Source organism: Solanum tuberosum, unplaced genomic scaffold (genome assembly GCF_000226075.1).
Source record: "Solanum tuberosum cultivar DM 1-3 516 R44 unplaced genomic scaffold, SolTub_3.0 scf00530, whole genome shotgun sequence".
Classification (NCBI taxonomy): Eukaryota; Viridiplantae; Streptophyta; class Magnoliopsida; order Solanales; family Solanaceae; genus Solanum; species Solanum tuberosum.
In genome coordinates this window covers 280,270-301,694 of record NW_006239448.1, presented here as the reverse complement: position 1 = coordinate 301,694, position 21,425 = coordinate 280,270, and the positions used below count along the sequence as shown (strand labels likewise).

Sequence of the window (21,425 nt, the reverse complement as noted above, 5' to 3'; positions counted from 1 at the left end):
GTTCACAACCTTATAAAGTTCTAAAATCGTACAAAAATTCAAGTTCTCTAAAGTTCACAACTTAAAGTTCTAAAATCCTACAAAAATTCAAGTTCTAATTAAATTTAATAATTCCAATCCAATTTTTAAAATTAGTTATATATAAACTTCTAATTCAAGAATTAATTAGTTATATTCAAGTTCCAAGTTCAAGTTCAACTTCTAAATTCAAGTTCATATCTAATTATATATAAACTTCTAATTCAACAATTAGTTATATATTCAAATTCTAATTCAAAAAAAAACCTCATTGATCAATATATATTCATGACATTCAAACATTCATCACTATATAGTCATGGCATTCAAACATTCATCCTATACACTTCAATTACTAATTTCTAACTTCAAAGTAACACTTTACTAAGTAACAATATATCAATCAAATTTTAAAAAATCTCAATTCACAATCAAATTACATATTCTCAAGTTCAAACTAGACCTAAAATCAAAAAATCCTAATTCATTCACTAATTACAATACCCAATTTAAAAATGCCCAATTTAAAAGAAAACCCTAAAATAAAAAAATCTCCAATTCTCTACCTAACTAACAATAATCAAATCAATTTAACAATAACACAACCCAACAAACTAAAACAATAAAATACTAACTAACAATCAACTATAATCACTAGAATTGCAAAAAAAAAAACTAAAACTAAACACCAACCTTAACAAAGAGGAGAGGCAGCGACGGACGGCGACTAGCGGCGACGGGCAAGGGAAGTGACGGCGGCGGCAATAGAGGTGGAGGTGGAGGCGGCATTTGGTGGAGGGAGATCGATAGAGAGAAGGGAGAGAATAAGAGTGAAGAAAGAAGAAGAGAGGAGAGAGAGAAGAAAATAAGAAAATCCCGATCTGGGTCAAAGACATTTTAAGAAAAGTGACGGACAACGTCTCTTTGCCCGTCACTTTTTTAAAATAGTTGACCAAAATTTTGACCAAAAAAGCGACTGACTAAGAGACGCTATCCATCGTTTTTCTTAAATGTTTGACCAGTCATGTTGACCAAAAGCGACGGACTTAGAGATGCTATCTGTTGCTCCTTTAAAAAAATAATTAATCAATTAATTATTAATTATATATATATTTCGCGCAAAAATCAGCGAAAAAAAGTGACGGACTAAGAGATGCCGTCCGTCGCTTTTTGAAAAATAATTTAAAAAATAATTATTTTTATTAAAAAGCGACGGACAGCGTGGCAAATGGCGTCGTTTTTTGGAGCGACGTCGTCCGTCGTTTTTTAGCAATTTTTTAGTAGTGCAATTAGTTATTTTTTAAAATTTATATCGTACTAATTCTTTGAATATTTCATTTTGTATAATAAAAATTAGATTTTGTGAAACCGTCGATTTTTCTTTTGTAGCGATGTGGTTGTAGACATTGAAATTTTGTTGCACTCTACAAGACGTGTTCAATTCTAGTTGAGACTCTACAATATGTGTTCAATTCCAATTAGGATTCTTGGAGGGTAAACCCTAAACTCTAGTTCATGCCTATATAAAGGGTACTATATTCCCTTAAAAAGGCATCTCGAATATTCCACAAAAGTCATGGAATACACCACTAACGGTCCTCGAATCATCCCTAATTAATGGTTTTTCAATTTATAAGCACTTTTTATTTGATCAAAATATTTTACTATTTTACCCTTAATAGTTTTTCTAATTCTCAAAATATATATTTCAAATTAAAATAAAATTCCTAGCTTTCTCTTTACTCAGTATTCATCGTTCCTCCTTTTATTTTAACAAAAAAGATACTTTTCAAATTTATAGTTCTTGCAAAAATAATGAATTAATTAAAGTATGTTATTTAAAAAAAAAAAACATATCAATATTTTGTTTTATCAAGTACTTTATTGGTGATCATTTCAACACTTCTATGACCGAGCACGTAACTGTTTAGTTAAATTGATTTCATCACTTAAAAATTTGACTTTCAAGTTTCAACACTTAAAACTTATCAACTATTTATGATCAGTTAAACTAAACACCTTTATAATATAATGAGAAACTTTCACATATAGCAAACAAAAAAATCATATTTGTATGCTATAGCAAAGTTTGCATAATTGCGCTCCATAGCAAACATATATATGTATAATTCGCTATACATATATACAAAAAGAAGCAATTGTATAATTCGTTGGCTCCTCTTCAGAATTGTATAATTTCGCTGGCAGGCCATTTGTATAAATTGTTGTTAGCCTCTCGTTTGTATAAATCGTTGACAAACATAAATTATACATTATACAAGCATAAAACTGGGCAGGGGAATATTTTTATTGTATAATTATAAGTGTATAGGACGAATATATATGTATTTGCATGTGCATATACAATTTTCTCTCGCTTTATACAAACAGAAACGCAATTTATACACTTCTGTGTATAAAGCGAGAGAGGCGAGCACAGAGAGAGTGAGCGAGAGAGGAGAGTGGCGAGCGAGATAATTGTATACCGAATCAGATGGCAAAAAAATGGGATGTTTGTTGTGAATAACAATTAAAATAAACGCATTTAATTTGAATTAATAGTTTGCCATTATGTACAATTTTCCCTAAATGAGCAACTTTCACATATAGTAAACATAAACATCATATTTGTATGTTATAGCTATAGTTTGCATAATTGGGCTTCATAGCAAATTTTATGTTTGTATGGAGCTTTTGATTTGTATAATTCGCTAGATACATTCAATTTTATATAAATTGTTCTGTTTTGTATAAATTCATTTATACATTGTAATTTGTCTAATAAAATCTGTATTTGTATAATTATAAGTGTATAGGACGAAAATATATGTATTTGTATTTGTATATACACTTTTCACTTGCTTTATACAAGCACAAACACATTTTATATATTTGTATACCGAATGGGTAATTGTATACCGAAAATGGTTAATTGTACACCGAACCAGATGGCAAAAAACTGGGATTTTTGCTGCGAATTACAAATAAAATAAACTATAGCTATAGCATTTAATTTGAATTAATAATTTGCTATTTCATATAATTTTGAATTATAATAATTTTTTGTACTTTTAAAACTACATCTATCCTTATACCGTGAAAATTCTATACAAATATATAATGACTCACCCACAAATCCATGATAGCCTATATAATGTGTTTAAGTATACTCGAGCATAGGGGTGTACAAAATCAAACCGAAAACCAAATCAAACCGCAAAACGAGTCAAATAGAGAAAAAAAACCCGATTAGTGGTTGGTTTGACTTGGTTTGGTATTGAAAAAAAAAACCCGACTATATTTGGGTTGGTTTGGTTTTAGCTAAAAAGAACCAACCCGAGACCAAACCAACCCGACATTATATATATAATTTTAAAATTTTATTTTATACATAAAAATATTTACTTTGATATAATTTTTAAATATTTCTTATACTTTTTCATAGTTTTTATCTTTTAATATATTATTTCAAGTTTGAAACTTAAAATTCTGAATGGTTCAATAAAGATTATAGTCCACAGATATTGATAATTATAATAAAGCTTAAATCAAAATCAAATTAATACTACTGACAAAAAGAAAATCAATTCAACACTAAGAATGACAATAATATTGAATATTTGTTCTTTGGTTTTACATTGGTTTAGACAATTCAAATACATAATCTAATTTTAATTTCCTTTAATTATTTAGTCATGTAACTAATACTTATTAAACTTATTTTAGCATTATTTAGTACTTTTAAATTATGATCATTTTCATTTATGACTTGTTAATTTGCAATTATTTGTTTTACGCAATTTCATTATTATTGTTATTTTGTTGGATATTTTAGTGTCATTACTCATATCATGTTTTGTGTTATTTTCTTAAGAAACACCTTAGATAGTTGTATTTTGGTAGGGCTAAAGAAATATTTGAAGTACAAGTAAATTAATTATATGTTTGTGTGAATACTTTACCGGCAAAACCCGAAAATTCAAAAAACCCGAAAAAAGCCGAGGTTGAAAAACTCGAGTTATATTGGTTTGGTTTGGTTTATAGATTTAAAAATCCGATACAAATGGTTTGGTTTGATAATTGAAAAACCCAAACCAACCCGGTCATGTACACCCCTACTCGAGCATATGTATAAGCCCCTAATATATAAATTAGTACATCATATTGTTAAGAAGTCCCACATCAGCAGAGGAATAAGAGATTAATTGGTCTCTTTTAGGGGTGTCAAATGGGCGGGTTGGCTGAAATAGAAATCGGGTTGGGTCATGACCCGCCCAAGTTTACTTTGAATTCAAATGGGTTGGGCTCAAAAGGGCTAAAAATGAGTTGGGTCTTGACCCGCCCAATTTGACCAGCTTAATCTCTATAATTTTAACATAGTGATATTTAACTTTTATAATCACAATTTGAATTTCAATTGAAGATTATTTTTTTTAAAAAAAGTAACAAATAGATAGATAAATCCTAAAAGATATTAAATAGATAATAATTCATACCTTTAATATAGGAGCATATCTTAATAACGATTTTTAAAACGGATTGAAATTGGAGATTGAATTGGACTCAATTGAGGATTCTCTTAAAATGTGTTAGGCTTGAATGGGTTGAGATTGAACCCAATTCAAATTATCTTGAGCCCAACCCTTAAAATTTTGGGTGGGTTGGACGGTTTACCTATGTTTGAGTTCATTTTTGACACTCCTACTCTCTTTATATGTATTTGGACAAACCTTCCCTCCCCTCATGAGCTAGTTTTTGGGGTGTAAGTTAGACGTAAAATCTAATTTAACATGGTATCAGAGTCAAGTTTATCCCAATATTTGTTGTTCACCGATGTTGTGCCCCCATTATAGTATTCACATGCTAAGCACTAGGTGTGAGGTGAGGTGTTAAAGAATGATAAAAGTCTTACATTGATGGTTAATGAAATGAGTGGACTCCTTATAAGGCTTGTGCAATCTTCCTTCCTTTGAGTTATCTTTTGTAGTGTGAGTTAGGCCTAAGACTTAATTTAACACATATGTATGCATGTCCATAACATATTACGTTAATGTATATATATCGTGGCAGCCAAGGAATGATAACCCACGCCTAGGGGTGCTCACGATTTGGACAAAAACCGATCCAAACCGAAAAATCAAACCAAATCGATAAAATAAAACCGATTTTATTTGGGTTTGGTTTTAGATTTTTGAAAACCGATAGTATTTGGTTTGGTTATGATTTTATTCCAAAATAACTGAACCGAACTGATGAATTATATACATACTTAATATATTATTTTTATAAACAATTTTAAAGATCTTATACATATTTTCATTAAATTTCTTTATAATTTATTTATTGAAAGCAAAAAATGTTCAAGATGAAACATTTTATCTTATTGATTTCATGTATACGAGTGTCTATGACAATTCTTTGTGCGACTGAAAAATGTTATTGTCTCTTCCTTCTAAGCCAATTTAGTGAATTTTAAAGCTTTATTGATAACAAATTTAGTGATCGAAAGTTTAGTAATTTAAGTCATTCTAACTATTTTGTCGTTTTGAATGGATTGTTGTCACTTTTTTCACATTTTAAATGAATTGTTTCTTTTATTTTTGTGTATGGTTAATAACCGAATAACTGAACCAAACCAAACCGAAATCGATAATCACCAAACCGATAAATGTATATTATATTTGGTTTGGTTTGGTTTTGATAATTTTAAAACCGATTAAGTTCGTTTGGTTTTGATTTTGACCAATAACTGATCCAAACCAACCCGTGAACACCCCTACCCACGCCTATGGCTAAATGACACGAAGACACGCCATATCATAAATCACATATGAAATACTTTAATATTTTTTCACAAAATAATATGTTATACAAAATGCAAAAGGAAGACGGAAGTTAGTTAAGTTAAATAGGAACGCAATTACATATTTCCAAAAATTCTATTTAGTCGTTTAGTTGATTAATTACTTAGTTTCACTATTTGCATCGTTTGTCTCATTTTTCACTGGTTGAGAGTTGATTGTAACAGTAGGTAATAAATTCACGCTTCATGGGGCATTAATCATCTTTCTAAGCTTTTGAATAACCTTTTCAATAATCGATTGTTATAAGAAAAAAATAAGTAAATTTTAGTAGGTTTTAAGATCATTTCAATAGAAATTATATGATTTGACATTATCACATATCTCAAGAATTATAAATATATAATGAATAATTAAAAATATCTTGATATCTAATTATTTTTATTTTTTACATAATTTATCATAATATATGTTTGATGATATAATTGTCTTGATAAACTGAGTGATGTTTCTATGTAGCGATTAAACATCAATTTTTCTATTTTTTTACATGAAAAATATAGAATTTGATAATTTTATGGTTAGAAAATTATGTGAATTTTTTTTATAATCAATATTAGTTATAAATAAGTTAAGACCGTTAAATGCACACCACAACAACATAAATAAATTTTTTTAGAAACAATCTTGTCTGAGGTCAAACGTTCACCACTTTTCGTTATTGCTACTTTGTTACTCTAACAAAATTTAATTTGAAACGACAGCAAAATAATATTGTTGACCCTCTTAGAAATTTATTTTTCATTAAATTGCTGCTCTGAAGGCCCTTCTTGATGCTTCATCAATGCAACTTTGCAACTTTTTCAGAAATATATATGTATGTATAATTTTTTGCATTATGAAAGTAAAAGTAGATCAAAATGTTGGATTCTAGACTCATGTTAAAGAAATATTCTATAATATTAAAAAATTAAAAATGAGTCTAACCTAGTAACTCAAACGCTCAGCAATGACTTGGGACATGAAGGACAACAAATCTATCTTAATAGACATTATCTTTTTGTTAAGCTTTAAGTATATTACTTTTCTTTAGAGCAGGTTTTGTTTCATATTCTTCAAATTAAGCTTGCCGAAAATAGTCATAACTCACACCAAAATATTTAGAAGAGCCGAATGAGAAGGAAAAAAGAAAACATTAAAAGGACGAAAGCTTTGTCCAAGTGAGATCATATACATACCAAATAAAAATAATCAATACAATTTTAAGAAGACAACAAAACAGAGAAAAAACATACATTAAAGGGAGTAAACTATGAGCTATCCAATGATGATAACAAATCATTCTAACCAAAAATGTTCCTATGTTTTGAAATAACATACCTCAAAAAATTGAATAACACTTCAATTAACTTTCAATCCTTAAAGTAGTCATAATTTCCACTGATAAAATTTAGTAAAAATAGAACACAAAATCTCATCCTTGTAAGGAATGACGTTTGTTATTTAATCAGTACTAACAAATGCTTATAAAAATAATTTTGCAAAAACATAAACAACAAAGTTTAAAGCATGTACTAAAAAATAACAATTAATAATATAAGCATAAATTAATGACGGTAAAAAACATACTAGGATCTGTAACTATAGAATGAAACAGAATGGAAAAAATTGAGTCCACTGAATGCACAGTGTCCCCTTAAGAAAATTATTCCCATCTAGTACCTGATGTTTAAAGGAATAGGTCATCTCAGGATAGAACGATTTTATTCACCATTATATTGATACAAAAACAATGGTGTCAGTGAGTCATTCAACAGGAGCAAAGTACACAAATATTTAATTGTCCATAAGAAGAAGAATAAGTTCAAATTTTTTGTTGTTTTAAAATGAGAGGAAATTCCTCTATTTATAGACAACAAAGGGTAGTGTGAACAAATGTTTATTGTGTCTTATTGGATTAGGTCACAACTCTTTGGAAAGGTTACAACCCTTCGGAAAGGTTACAACCCTTAGGAAAGATCACAATCTTTCATAAAAGTCACAACTTTTCATAAAAGTCGCAATTCTTCATAAAAGTCACAATTTTTCATAAAAGTCACAACTTTTCATAAAAGAGGAAGGCTATTTTTGGAAATAAAATAAATTAAAAGAGAATTTTGGTTTGTAATGGCACCACGTAGGCGAGTCTAGAATTTTCTTTTATATATATATATATATATGATTTTGACTTCTTGTGGGCTAAGAGAGATAAATTACTATGAGCGGTAATTAAGGTTATGCCCCTCTATATATACTTTGAACTTACCTCTAAATATAGAAAGATGTGATTTTTTTAAGTATAGAAAGATGTGATTCTTTTTATAATAACTTAAAGAAGAAGAAGATCATGTAAATTGAATAGAGGGGTTTAATGTGATAATTACCAATTTAAAATTTTAAAATACAAATGTAATGAGCATTCTGCTTTTACAAAATTACAAATAGAAATGTATGAATTGAACTTTCAACATTTAAAAGAAAGCACACAATAGCTAACAGCTTCCTTGGTCATTTTTGTCCTTGTTATCAGCATACTTTTGAAGATTTTCACCATGCAATTTTGCCATACCTAAACTCATCAAAAATTTCAATCCCATATTTATGTAAAAAATCATATGACTTCTTATTCCAAACTGCGATTATTCCCTCTACCGATACGAACCCATTGTTGGCAGCAATGGATGCAACTGTTCCAAACAACAATTTCCCCATTCCCAACTTTCTATAACTCTCTCTGAAGTAGAGACTCTCAAAATAGAATCCTGGCTTGTCATAGAAGCATGAATAATTAGCGTAAAAGAAAGCATATCCTGCAATGTAAGCATCATTCTTATGGTCATATTTGGACCTGAACTCCTCAACTTGTCCTTCCACCACAGGGAATTTAAGGTCAAACGTTGTAAGGACAGGCTTGAACCCTTCGTTGGTGGTGTTTTTGGGTTCGTTAAAAGGGGTTGGAGAGACTTCAAGTAGAAGTACGGATGGCCCGTAGAAAAGTGGAAGAGGATTTTCTTTAAAAAGCAAGCCCTCTAAGGAGGACTCTGTCGCTTTGTATAAATGAGTGTAATTATGGTATTCATGTATTTGGTAAAACAATTGGTATATATGAGATAGATCAGATTTCGTAGCAAGACGAACTCGTGTGTATATCTTTCCAGTGATGGCAACGTTGTTGTCCAAGATTAATTGTCCACAATTATTTGGCAAGTATACTAAAAAGAGCAATTTTCATATATAGCAAACATAAAAATCATATTTGTATGTTATAGATATAGTTTGCATAATTGCGCTCCATAACAAATTTTATGTTTGCTATGGACTTTTTGATTTGTATAATTCGCTACAAACATCAAATTTTATACAAATTGTTCAGTTTTGTATAAATTCATTGTAATTTATATACATTGTAATTTATACATTGTAATTTATATAATAAGATCTGTATTTGTATAATTATAAGTGTATAGGACGAAAATATATGTATTTGTATTTGTATATACACTTTTCTCTCGCTTTATACAAACATATTTTATACATTTTATACCGAAATGTATAAAATTACTAATTGTATATCGAAAATGACTAATTTTATATCGAATCAGATGACAAAAAAAGGGATGTTTGCTGCGAATTACAATTAAAATAAACTATGGCTATAACATTTAATTTAAATTAATAATTTGTTATTCCATACAATTTTCCCTACTAAAAATAGATGTCCAAGATTAATTGTCAATTTAAACAATCAAGAAACAATTAATCACCTTTTTCCAATTCTGCCCTTAATAATAGTGTAGTTCAATTGAAAAGTTATGTAGACTTTTGGTATTCTTGGTACAATAGGGTTATATTAGTCAAATTACACCTTCTATTAAATTTTCCTTGAAGGGTGTGCATGACCTTACCCTAACAAACAATTGTGGACGGAGGGAGTAGTAATTAACTATTTATGTGCCAATTTATATGACACATTTTACTTTTTATTTAGTCCAAAAACAATGACTCATTGCAAAATTTAATAATGCTATCAACATTTTATTCATGTTGGATTTCACTTGTTTGGTAAAAGAAATCAATAATGGTGTACTCTTTTAAAGGTAACTAGTATACGTATCCGCGTGTTGCGCGGATATTTTAAAATTTAGAAATAGTAACTAATACAAATTATTATTGAGTAACAAAAGTACATATATAATCATATAATATAATATTTTATTTAATATTATATATACAATTAATGCTAACAAAAATTTTACCCTAATATATGTGCAATGATGATACGTTCTTCAAAACCACTAATAAACATTATTCTAACAACTTCTCCTTCTTCTGGTATAATGAAAACTAAAAGCATATACGGTGTTTGTTGAATTAATATTTGTGCAAATTAATTAAATTTTAAATTTATAGATCAATCTAAAACCTAGTATTAAAAATATTTACTCTTCTTTTAGCTAAAATCTAAATATAATTTACAAAGTATGTTGCAATCTCTTTAGCACAATCATCTCTTGTTCAATCCTGCAAAATAAGACGATTTTCATTTAATTAAACAATTGCATAAAATAAGAATGTATAAAATAATGAGTTCCGGTGATCAATTTCAAAAAATTACTATAAATAAATTAATATATACCACATCAAAATAAGTTATCAAATTAATATACCACATAAAAATAATTATTTTTAGTGCAAAGAAAAAGTTGAAAGATGAAAAAACAGATCATCTTCTATTCCTTTAATTTACTATAAATCTCTTCTTTTATTTTATGGATTTTTAGATTTGTTTAGATTTTTTAAATATGTTTGTATTCTTTAGTAAATATGTATGTCTTAACATAGTATAAAACTTTAATCTAATTTTATATAAATAATTAATATATTATTTTTAATATTAATTAGATAAAGTTATTAAATTAAGTAACATCAACATGCTATTATCACGGAAAAAGAATGTTGTTGAGATTAATAAGGTTAGTTTTAAATCATCATCTCTTCAAAGAAAAGGAAAATAAAATTGTTTTTTTTTTAATGTTTAAAAAATTATGACAGGTTGTTTTTTAATCATAAATTACAGATTTGTGATTTTTGATAAATTTATTTTTTAAAATAAAACTAATGCAACCATATGCACTATAATTCCCCATAAAAATAGTATTTATTATTAAAAATAAAATTAATCTTAAAAGATTTTTCATTTAAAAATAAATGTTTATAAAAAAAAAAAATTGCAAAAAAAAAACGCATGCATGCAACTGCAATTAATTATTTTAAAATTAGTGGATCAGTTTTAGATGAGTTAGTGGGATCAGTTTTAAACTTATGTTTATATCTTTTTAATTTTGAGTTATGTAAAGGGGAGTAGTGAATTTCAAAAATATAAGTAAATTGATTAAGAAATTTCTACTTCCAATTTAAAATTCCATAATTGAAATAATTTTAATTTATAAACTAAAATTTAACTAAAAAAATAATATAATAAAAATTGTTAATTATAATTTAACAAAAAAATAATACAATAAAAACAAAATAGAAACAAAACAAAGAGTTAGCAGAAACTACTATTTAAAAACCCATTTTTCCTATATTTCCTCTCCAGTTCACACTTTACTAACAATTAAATTTTTTAAAATAAATTTATTTCAAAATTTAAAAAATAGTATGACCAAAACATAAAAAAATAAAAATTGAATGATAAGCATTATCCGTAACACACAATAATCTTATGAATTACCGAATTGTAATACTCAATTAGAATATTACCACAGTTAATATGACTATTATCTATTCATTTTATTTTTATTTTAACAAAAAAAAAATTAATTCTTCTTAATTCTTTTTATTTATTTATTTTATTTAAAAAAAAAAAAGAAAAAAAAAAGAGAAAATCACGATGGTGTGAGAATTCTAACTAAGCATTTAAAAAAACACATGCTTTTAAGTTTTTATTTTTTAATTATAATTAAATAGTTGAAAATGTTTACATCTTAATTCAAATGTAAAATAGCTATATCAACTCTAAACTAATAAACTATACCTAATTTGTTTATTTATAAATTCATTCTCAACTTAGAATCCAACTTTTATTTTTATTTTTAAGTTTAAACTGGGGAAACAATTGTATTTTTGTTTTTTTTTTTCAAAAACTTTTATTTTTTAAAATACAAATCTTTCGAAGATTTGCCCTACAAATGTCATTTTTTGTTGATTATTTGGTAGTAATATTTTTTGTTAGAAGTTTTTTTTATATATATATAATTGAAAAACAATTAACAATAATTTAAAATTTAAGTAGATGTAAACAAATGAATTTTAGAAATGCAATTTTATCTCAGACATATTTTGTGCGTGTGTAACTTTCTTTTGAAAAAGTTGTGTGAATTTTAATTGTAAAAGGATTTATATGTAATTATTTCTTGATTATTTAAAATTCAATTTTATTCTATAATTATTAAAATCATGCATTTAATTTTATTTTATCCTCTATTTATGTATATGTTTCAATAAAAATTTAAATTCATAAACATTTCTAAATTAATTTTCATTATACGTAGGAAAATTAAATTAATATTTAACAGGTCCTATTATAATAAAATGTTATTTATATGTTGAATTTACGGTTGAACTTGATTTTAGGGATGAATTTAAAATTTTAATTTTAAAATTTAACATGTTACTATTTAATTAAATTTAAAATCACTTATATATCAATTTAGAGGGATGCATCATTTATTGAGAATTTGGCAAGTAAGTAATAATGTCACTCAGCTTAAAGAATACTTGGGAAATGGCAACAGACATAAATTATTGAAATAAGCAATTTTTAACTTTTTATAACAAATCTTAGAACGCCTAAATTAATGAGAAAATAGTCAAATGCCCCCTAAACTATTAGTCAATTCTCAACTACACACTTATACTTCACGGGGTTCTATTATCCCCCTGAACTTTTTATTTTCGATGTTTTGTGACCCCTAAACGCTGACCTGTCCAAGAAGGTGAATACACCTCTTGTAGGCGCGTAAGGGTTCAACAAAAAGACATAAAATGACTAAAATTGAACTAAATAATCCATGTGGCGGTATCTCATTGGAGATTATATAAGTAATTCATTTTTTTTAATTCTTTCCCTTTTCTTATATCACAAAATTGTTATACCCATTTCATGATTTCTTCAAGTTTTTCTCAAAGTTCTTCAATGGTGGTCTTCTAAATTTCGTCTCTTAGGAGCTTCCAAATCAGTTTATAGCTATTGATTTATGCTTAGTTAATCATATATCAATTATTTTTAGTAACAACGTCAATTACCTAACTCATAAGAACCTTTCATATATGAAGCTCAAAAGTAGAGTTCAAGTTTTTTCTTAAATCCCTCATAATTTCAGCGAAATAAATAAATAAAAAGAAGTCAAACCACAATGAACAACAATGGTGAATTTGAAATTTCACTTTCTAATTTCATTCTTACCAAATTTGTTTTTCACTCCCACATTTGTGAATACTTATTTGGGAAATTTTGTTTTTGGGTTGGATTTCAAATTGAAAGTTTATGTAGACTAGCTATGGAGTTGTTCTTCTTATTTAATTTGGTGTAGAGATTTTTTCATCATTTTCTCTTATTATTCTCTAAAGAAATCATTAGTATTTTGGAAAAACAATCTCTATTTGAAAGCATTTTTTGTAAATTTCAATTTCTAGGTTTGATAAAAATGGATACTTCATATAATTTTACAGGAGATTATTAAATTATTATTTTGATTAGGCTTATAATTTACAAGGAAAAAAGAAAAAAGAATAAAAAAATGAATGTGCAGTGATTCATCGCGTGTGCTGCACAGCTTTGACATAAAACTGGTTATGCCTTTTTAGGGGGTGATTATTCCATATTTAAATAGTTCAGGGGGGTAATGGGACCCCCGTATAGAATAAGTGTGTAGTTGAGAATTGGCTAATAGGTTGAGGGGGCTTTTGGCTATTTTCTCCTAAATTAATCAATAAGTACAAATAAAAAATAGGTTGCACGTAAGTATGCATGATAATTTTGGTTTCATGTTTTATTATATAGCTATCGATCAAATGGTTATAAATTATAAGTGTGCATTTACTCCCTCGTATGAAGACTTTTTTTTCTTTCTCTTTTTTTTTTCCTTAATGTGTTATGAGTTAATCAAAGTGATGTGTAGCAAGCATGTCTGGATATCACTGTTACATTAAGATGTTAAAAAATATCAAGTTATTTGCAATTACAATAAGATAGACACTTTAATATAATAAAAAAAAATCATAACTCAAACTAATAATTAATTTATCTTTAATGAATTAAGTGAAAATTTACGCTAAGAAATTCTTCAATGCAATTACTTATGTACACTATAACTATGTTAAAAGTGATTTTTTTAAACTCTAATTCTAAGAGACGAAAGAGTTTTTTATTCTGGAATTGTGATTTCAATATATGCAATGATAATACTAAAATATTACATAAAAAAATTCACGTATAATGTTGTCAATTCATTCAAAAAGTCGATCAACATTTTCATATATTCGTAATATATACACTATTTAAGATTAAGTCGCAATACCTTCACTTCAATCTTATGTTGAATTTGGATCACATTTAGTTTTAATTAATACCATACCATTCATTCTCTTATTTCCTTCATTTAGTTGTATCGTTTAACAAGTAGACATAACTTGACTTACAACTTTTGATCTCTTTTGTAATAGAAAGGTATCAGAGCCAACCACATTGTTTATGGTAGAATATTTTTTCTTCATTCAATTTTGATTATAGAAACAATGCAAAGAGATAAACTCATTGAAAAAAAGAGAATAATTTGATTTGTTACCTGAAAGCCATTAAACATAATCAAAATTTCTCACAATGATTCTCTTTCAAAAGTAAAATCACATAAAAATAATGTAAATACTGTGTTTTGTATTTATAGAGAGAGAAAACAAAGAACAAAAAAGTAAAAACTCTAAAGTTATAATCAGTTTTGAATTCAAAAACTCATCTGTTTAAGATAAAGTCAAAATTAAAAAAATGCACCCAAGTTAGTTTTGTTTTTATCTTAGACCACGTTGCTTTTTCTTTTTATTTTCCTTTTAAACTGAATTTTCCCCTAATTTTCTTCATATGAAACTTTAAAATGTGATATCATATGATACTAAATGGAAATTTACATCGTGTTATTATTAGCAAATTCTCATATGATTGACCTAAAAACACAAGGTTTATGAAGACTAAGGGAAGTGCAATATAACCTTTTCGAGTAATAAGTATGTTCTGGTTTATGCCACACGTCGTAAATATTAGAGAAAAGACATAAAGACACAATCAAAGTTGTTCCGTATTTGCATAAAGACACCTTAACTTTCAAAGTGTCCTATCACCCCACAGAACTATTTAATATCGTTGTAAATGGGCCATTTTGACCCATTCCCTCGTCTATTTAGTGGCGCGTGTAGCGCACTCCCTATGATGAGAAAAGATCCGACCCGACCCTGTTCTTTGAAGAAAGTCATTTCTCCTTTTCTTTTCTTATTTCTCAACTTTCCCTAAAATCTAAAGAAATAGAAAAGTTTTCTCGTTGTGTTGTTGTTGATAATCTTGTTGTTTATGTGTCTTCGTGAAGATTCTTGGAGATTGAAGGTCTAACATGTTAGGGCTTTACATCATATGATAAAAATCTTTTTATTATTATTATTATTATGATTTTAGGGATTATTAAAATTTTCTTGTAAAAGTGCTGGAATCGAGCTCCTATTGTTGCCATTGTTAAGATATTGTTAGGATATTATAGTTTTGTTGTTACAGGTTGATTTTGCTATGGAAAAAACCATGGAATCAAAAAATTAGGGCTATTTTGGGTTTAAAAATTGGGGAAGATGACATAAATTGATTATATAATTAATAATAAAGAAAGAAAACTGACACGTGGCACTTTTAAATTGGTTCCATGGCAGTAAAAACACGGAATGACGCGCCTCATGTGTGTGGTAACAACCCAGACGAGGGAATGGGTCAAAATGACCCATTTACAACGATATTAAATAGTTCTGTGGGGTGATAGGACACTTTGAAAGTTAAGGTGTCTTTATGCAAATACGGGACAACTTTGATTGTGTCTTTATGTCTTTTCTCTAAAAAGAATTATAAAGAAAAATAAAATTCATGATTTGTCCAATGTAATATAGTTATATAGATCTTGATTAATGTTTTAAATAGTTAATTTTCTTAAAACAATTATCTTATGTTAATCAATTACCTATACTTTAAGAACCATTACCTATAGATTTCGTACTTATTAAACTATTCAGTTTTATTTTTATTTTTATTTTTAAATTCAAATTAAAAAAACAATGACTAATTTTTTATTTTAGGAAAAAATGTAAGATTAAATACTTCCAGGATCTTGAACACGATAATCTTACATAGAGATTGTTAGGGGCACATACCTGATGTGGAAGACATTATCACAGAGAGAAGCGAAAGCGTTAGTCGTAAATTGGTTTCTACCTCTGTAATGACCCTCCAGATTATTTCTGTGTCTTGCCTTCTGTGTGCCGTTTAGAGCGTTTCTATAGCGACCCCAAGTCATTTATGACTTGTTGGGACTGACAATTCGGTCACCTGGTCGTTCGTTTCGTCTTGGTGCTAGTTTTGTGTTTTGGAGCTTATGAACCTTGAACGATCATCTTCGATCAAAAGTTCAAGAAGATGACATCGAAATCTAATTCTGACGATTCCATCAGCTCCGAAAGGGTCATTTTAGGCTAGTAGCACGGTCGACATGACTCTCGAGGTTTTCAATGTGAGTCAATGCGATTAGGCGTTTTAACTTTAAGTTTAAGCCTAAGTTTGACTTTCGTCAACATTCTGAGTAAATGCACTCAGATGAGAATTCCGTTAACGCGATTAGCTCCGGAATGTCGAGTTTGGTCTAGATTGACACTTCCTTTGTGTCCCGAGGTTTTTGATATCTTTCCGAGTCCTTTTGTGGGTTTTGACTTAAAATGGCCTTTGGAAGTGGGACCCACTTTTTATTGAGATGACCTTTGATGGAAATTTTGACTACGCCGTTGAGTCCGGAATATCGAATTTGGTATGGTTGGATATCTCGTTTGCGTGCACGGAGTTCCGAACGAGTTCGGAGCACCCCGTCGGAGTTTTTACTTTTGGAAAAAATTTGCAGCAAATCTGCTATTTAATGCAGAAAAACAACAACCTTTTCCAAATCTTCAAACTCTCATAACTCTCTCATATTTTGTCCGAATTAGGTGATTCGAAGTGCGGAAGCTTCGTATTTTCGGTGTCTTTGCCGTAAAGTGTTCGGAAGTTGTTGAGTGCACGCAGTTCGAGGTAATTTTTCGATTTACCTGATTGTTGTACCCTTTTCTCGAGCCTTTGTTTTTGACATTCTTGTTTTGGTCATATCTCTCTCATTTTAGCTCGGTTTTGGGTGATTCGAAGTCCCACGTGTTGATAATTGTCGAGACTTCGTCGTAGAGTGTTCAAAGAGTGATGGGTACCTTTCGATTCTCGTTTATTCCGAGTTTGGACTGCTGCTGCTTTCTTTCTTTTTTAGTTGATTAAAGTGTTATTTCTTGCTTGTTGGTTTTTGCTATGTTTTTGAGCCTCGAATTGTGTTCCATTTTGGAACATAAGTTTGGTGTGCTGTTTAGGGTCTCTTGACGGAGTCAAATTCGAACAGTTCGGTGCGGGTCCCACGATTCACATTTTGACTCCAAAATTGACCCGTCTCCGTTTGTGGTGATTTTGGTGTCTAAACGACCGTACTAACATTGTGATCCTATATTTGATAGAGTGACAGCGTTCAAAGGTCGTTCGGGAAGGAAAAACTCCGGTAAAGTGATTTGGAGAGCGCGCGATCGGCCTTAAGGTAGGCTACGACTTCCTTTCTTTTAGATTGAGCTTAATTGTGAAAAAACATGTCGATTGGAGTGAATTGGGGGTGAGTACCAGTTTACTACCTTACTTTGATTAGATACCTCATGTTAGGATAGATTGACCACTTTCAAGTGTAGTATCATGTTAACCGGTTTAGTAGAGTTGCATACTTATGTGCTAAATGTTATTGTATGCTTGTATGCTATGTATTGTATGTCTTGTTCAGGCTTAACCGTAAGCATGATGTCCTTAGTCTAGGTTAGGCTAGCATTGCCTTAGACTTATGACCCGTGTGGGCTGGATAGTCTTGACTTGCTGTCGACGTCGTTCGGATGACTTAGCTTCTTGTAGACTGGAATAGAAAACTTGAGTTTGATAGTTTGAGCCTTAGATTAGGCGTTATCGCTACTTGCTGCACTTTTGTATCTTCTCCCTCTCATTCTGCGGTTCTGACGCATTCTCGAAGGTTTGGTGCATCACTAGAGGTGTGGGATTGAGATAGTATAGGCTTGGTGCCTTTACAGTGATTTCTTAGAGTGGACGGTGTTCCACGGTGGTTGTTGTTGGATTGGATCCTATTGGAGATACCATCACCCCCGGGGTCGTTCTTTCTAGATGAGCTGGGAACGTATCGCTGGCTGGGTAGACTCGGTGATATCGGCGATCGCCCCTAATCCTCTCTTTCTAGCTGGGCTGGGAGTGTGCTGCTGGCTTGGTGTCCCCGGGTCGCTCTTTCTAGCTGGGCTGGGAGCTGACTGCATGGTAGGACGACTCGCGATATCTACTTCACTCACGGGTCCCTCTTTCTAGCTGGGCTGGGAATGTACTGTTTGGTTGGGTGCCCCCAAGGGTCACTCTTTCTAGCTGGGCTGAGAGTGCACTGTTGGCTGGGTGGAGTCTGATGGATTATCTTAGTTACTTTGGGCTGAGAGCCCAATTTTCTTCTTTCTTAGTAGACTTAGCTTTTCTGTGTACCTGTTGGGCTTATGGGGTTCGTTCAGGTTTTATTTGAGCTTGCGCACGAGTGTACCTTCTGGGCATATGGAGGTCCAGTTAGGTTTAGTTTAATGTAGTTGGTTTGTTTCTGGTATGCTCGTGTGCTTTCTTTTCATATCCGCTTTTGACCTCTCTGTGTCTAGATTCTATCTTTTCTTATTATTTTTTACCATTTTTTGCTTCAGTCGGCCTATGATGCCTACTGAGTACCTGTTGTGTTGGTACTCATCCTACGCTCTGCATCTATTTCGTGATGCAGGTCCCAGTACCAGTTACCAACGGTGATTAGTTTCAGTCTTCTTTTGCAACTGTGATTCGGAGACGAGGGCGAGCACTTGGCTTTTTGGGTTTGTTCTGTCTCCTTCTTTTGTTTTAGCTAGTCTTGTTGTCTTTGAGACACGCTCTGTTATGGTCCACTTTTGGGACTTGTACTCTTTATTATATAGCTCTGTACTAGTGACTTCTAGGTTCTATGAGGGTTTTCTATATATATTTATTTTGGGTTTCTTCCGCCTTGTTATTTTTGTTTAGATTATTGTTATCGTTAGTTTCTGACCTTTCGCTTATTGCTTGATGTTCTGGGTTACGGTTGGCTTACCTATTGGTAGGGTATAGTAGGTGCCATCATGACTCGAGAAATCGGGTCGTGACAACCTCCTTGCCCTAACTTTATGTTACCACAATTGTCAGCGATGAAATTATTATAGAGAATATGTGATAACCCTAATGGGTGGAGGGAGGACCAATTTATAAAGGTTATGACTTAATTTGGTACGTTCATCAAGTAACCGATGTATGGACGAGATCTATTCTTTATTAAATATTATTTATGGTATTACTTGGGTTACAAGTAAAATTGGGCCATAAGTAAGAAATAACTAATAATAATTCTTACATTCTTCCACTTGGCCCAATGACCATATGACATTAATATTTCATAAACATTAGTGGCGCATGTAATAAATCTCTTCTATAATGTCCATCATGCATACCACAATATAACAAACTACTAATGCGAGTTATGGCGGTTGTACATAAATTTTAAACTACATACTTCCTTCCATATACTACTACATTAGCAGCTCATCATACTAGGTTCATAAGCTATAAAACATATAACATTATGGTTCATAATAATGTCTTGTAATATCTCAAAACAATAATGTGTACACCATTATGAGAAACAAGAAATTCATTAATGTATATCAGAAACACATAATTTGAGCTCAGAGTGTAAAAAAAAAACATAAATGCATCAATCATAAGTACAACCAAGACTCATTCTTTGAACACGTTCTTTAAATGTCTTTGGTTGTAAGCCTTTTGTTAACGTATCTGCAATCATGAGATCAGTTCTAATATTCTCAAGTAACTCTCTTTGTTTCTGAACTTCTTTCTTAACAGTAAAGTACTTTAATTCCATATATTTGGCACATTTGGAGTACTTATCGTTCTTGGAGAAGAATACTGCTGCAGCATTATCACAATAAATTTTCAGCGGCTTCGTAATGGTGTCAACAACCCCAAGTCCTGAAATGAAGTTCCGCAGCCATAATACATGAATTATGGCTTCATAACATGCTACAAACTTTCTTTGCAGTTTTTTCATTAATCCATTTGATGATTACTTTGATATCTTCCTAGCATTTCGACCACAAAATTAATATCCGGTCTTGTGCAAGTTTGAACATACATCAAACTTCCAACAATAGAAGATGAAGGAATTGATTTCATTTCTTTTCATTCTACGTCATTCTTTGGTCATTGCATGAGATTAAATTTGTCCCATTTTTTGAATAGGAACTATTCTTGTTGAACAATTATTCATGTTAAATCTCTCTAGAACTCTTTCGGTATAGCCTTTTTAAACAGTACCAATAATCCTTGTGATCTATCATAGAATATTTTTATCCCTATCACATAGGATGTCTCACCCATATCTTTCATTTCAAAGTTCATAGAGAGAAAGTCTTTCGTCTCACGCAATATGTCTACATCATTAGCAGCAAGTAAAATGTCATTAACATACATGACAAAAAATATAAACTTACTCCCACTGATCTTTTGGTATATACACCGATCAACGGTAATCTCCTTAAATTCAAAAAATGATATGGTATCATTAAACTTTATATACCATTATCGTGAGGCTTGTTTGAGTCCATTTTATTGACTTATTTTAGCTTACACACCATTTTGATCTTTTCCTTTAATTTCGAAACCCTCTGGTTGGTCCATATAAACATCCTCCTTAAGGTCTCCATTAAGAAAGACAGTTTTCACATCCATTTGATGTAACTCTAAATCATAAAGAGCTACCAAGGCCAAAACAATTCTTAATGAGTCTTTTCTTTGAGACCGATGAAAAGGTCTCTTTATAATCAATGCCTCATTTTTGAGTGTATCCCTTGGCAATAAGTCTGGCTTTATATCATTCAATATCACCATTAGAATCGCGTTTGGTCTTGAAGACCGATCTACACTCGATTCTTTTAGAACTTTCTGGTAATTGAACAAGAAATCCCAGACTTTGTTGTATTCCATGGATTTTAACTCTTCATTATAGCATCAATCCATTTATTAGACTCAGTGCTTTCTATGGCCTGTGAAAATGAAATCGGATCTTTATTAATTCTAATGTCAAAATCTGACTCTTG

The 21,425-nt window shown here is 30.1% G+C and overlaps 1 pseudogene; it reads right to left on the bottom strand.

The window, feature by feature from the left end:
* Positions 1–8,240: 8,240 nt before the first annotated feature.
* On the bottom strand, positions 8,241–21,312 carry LOC102581722 (uncharacterized; annotated as a pseudogene).
* Between the last annotated feature and the right edge of the window lie 113 nt (positions 21,313–21,425).